Genomic DNA, 2,729 nt, shown 5'->3' on the forward strand with positions numbered 1-2,729 from the left:
GACAAAGAAGAAGCAGCAAATAGACACAGAGAACAGACAACCAGGGTGGGGAGGCAGGTGAAGGGGAGAGAAATAAATAAATAAATAAATCTTTTTTTAAAAAAAGAAAACATAGACTTAATTGATAAATGCAATATTTGACAATTTTGGAAAATTTGAATTGATCTTAATGTTGAAGATAAATACTTCATAAATTATTAATCATACTATATTCAAATTGGAAATTATTGTGGATGTGGTTCAAGAGGCCAACTGGTGACTCTCCAATCATCTTAAGTGTGCTAATCCTTCTCTGGCAATCAAGATGGCATTGTCAGAATCATAACAGAAATGAGAAAGTGTCTTTGTCACTTTTATGCCCTATACCACAGAATCAAAACATCAACTTTTTTGAAAAATCTCCAACATGATAATTGTAGGAAAAATTTGAAAAAAACAAATGACCTTTTAATCTTTATTCAAACTACTAGGAAGCTTTTCTTTTCTTTTTTTTTCTTTTCTTTTTTCACTGAAATGATGGAAAGACCAAATAATTTCTCATTCAGTGAAAGTTTTTTTTTCTCTGTCTGTTTCCACACTTGATTTTATCAGAAGTAATGCAATGATCACACATTATGAAGCAAAATCTTTCATGGAATAGGCTCACAGACATCCAAATCAGTGAGCTAAATCTCTCAATTTCAAAATGCTAAACTCATTGAATTTTTTTCAAGGAAATGAACATATTATGGATCTATTGCCTGAATTTTATTAAAAAATGGACAATACATTGATTAAAGGATGTCAATTGATATTATAAACCTATTTTAACAACACAATATGGAGATTTTTTATTAATGTTATATAAATCAACCTGCTTCATGATATTGTCATTCATCAGATTTTTATTTTGAGAATGTTATTGAACCTTATGTTCACTCAATATAAATCAAATTATACTCATAATGCTGAAGTAAACACATTAACCTTTTGGTTACTTGGTATTTTTTTAGTACCCATGCAAGAGTTTCTATACACCATTGTTGCTGCCTCCCTTCACCCCTCCTCCTAGCCTTTGTTATCTCCCTTTTCCAGCCGTTGCTATCCTTCCCACCAGTCCCGTCCACTTAGCCAACTCATAATCTGCCCCCTTTCTTAATCACCGCCTACTTCATAGCTGCCTGCACAGTTCCGCCTATCCACTACCGCCCTGTAGTTTACCCGCCCCAATTCCTACCCCTCCCTTGACCCGACCTTATATAATCAAGTGTATTTCCGCAATAAAATTAGACTAGCTCATTCTCACAGGCTGTCTCCGTGGTTTTTACCGCGCGTCCCCCACGCCTGGAGAACCTAGGCCTACGCGTTGGCCTAGGGGCTCACCGCCAAGCCGTGGAAGCCCGCCCGGTCCTCGTAGGTTGCTAACTTAGAGTAGCAGCCCACAGCAGGGGTTGCTAACTTGGAATAGCAACACTCAGCAGGGGGCTCGTCCGGGATCCTTTCCTTCCACCGCCCTCTGGCCCCTCTCTGCTGCTGCTGCTGCTGTCTACTGGCGACCATTTCAGCTCTCCAGGTAGGGACCCCATCGCCGTCTTTTCTTCTCCCACTATGGGCACCTCTCTCTCCTCACACCATACCCCTCAGGTTCGGCTTTTAGCCGCCCTGCTTGATACCAATAGAGTCCGTGTTTCCCTAAAACAGCTCCAAAAATATTGGGACCTGCTACTCCCTCTTAATCCGTGGCTCGCCACTTGCCAGCTCTGGAGCCCAGACACATACTCTCGACTCATAGATCGAGTCACCTCCGCCATAGAGCATGAAAAGCGGTCTTTTCCGCACGGCCTGCTGCCTGCTCTAGTAGCCATACGCGCCTGTCTCCTTGGTGCACCGTCAGAAGCCATCCGAGACAAATCAGTTAAGCAACACAATGACTATGAGCCCGATGATCCTGGCGACCCAAATTCTCTGTCTGACCAGCTCGCCGCCGCTCTCGAGCGCGAACCTCCCCGCCCGCGCTCCCCACGGCCCGCAGAAGCCGCTTCAGTAGCTCCTCAAAATAGCGGACTTTCTCCTTTTTCTTCCTCCTCTGCCCAAAATGGCGCACTTCCGGCTTCTTCTTCACCTATGTCCGAGCCCGCCGGCGGGAACAAAGGCGCCTCCTCTCACCTTTACCCGCCCCTCCCTGTCTCGTCATCTTCCGGCCCTGCCCCGGACATAATGTCGCCGCCATCTTGGCCGGCCCCCGGAAATGACGTGACTTCGCCGCCATCTTGGCCGGCCCCCGGAAATGACGTGACTTCGCCGCCATCTTGGCCGGCGCCCAAAAATGACGTAACTACATCGCCATCTTGGCAGGCGCCTAAAAGTGACGTCGCCGCTCCGCCATCTTGTCCAGCGCCCAAAAATATCCCGCCCCCAGTTTGTTGCCGCCTTGACGCTGCTAAGCCATCATTCTCTCATCTGTTTCCCGCTACCGTTCATCCCTCGCCACCACCGTATGGCAGCAGCTCCCCACCTGCTTCTAGCGAAGCACATTCTCCCGCCCCCCAGCTATACCCGCTCAACCCGCTGCCCACGCAGCAACGCCCTCAGACTTGGCTTCCCTTCACAGCCGAAGAAGTTAAAACTCTTCGCAAAGCTGTTAAAGAAGACGGCATAGGTAGCCCATATGTCCAACAATTAATAGAAGAGTTAGGGGTTCAACTTGCTCTTCCTTATGACTGGATTTCTCTAGCCCATTCCATCCTTCC

Source organism: Dasypus novemcinctus, chromosome 1, assembly GCF_030445035.2.
Source record: "Dasypus novemcinctus isolate mDasNov1 chromosome 1, mDasNov1.1.hap2, whole genome shotgun sequence".
Classification (NCBI taxonomy): Eukaryota; Metazoa; Chordata; class Mammalia; order Cingulata; family Dasypodidae; genus Dasypus; species Dasypus novemcinctus.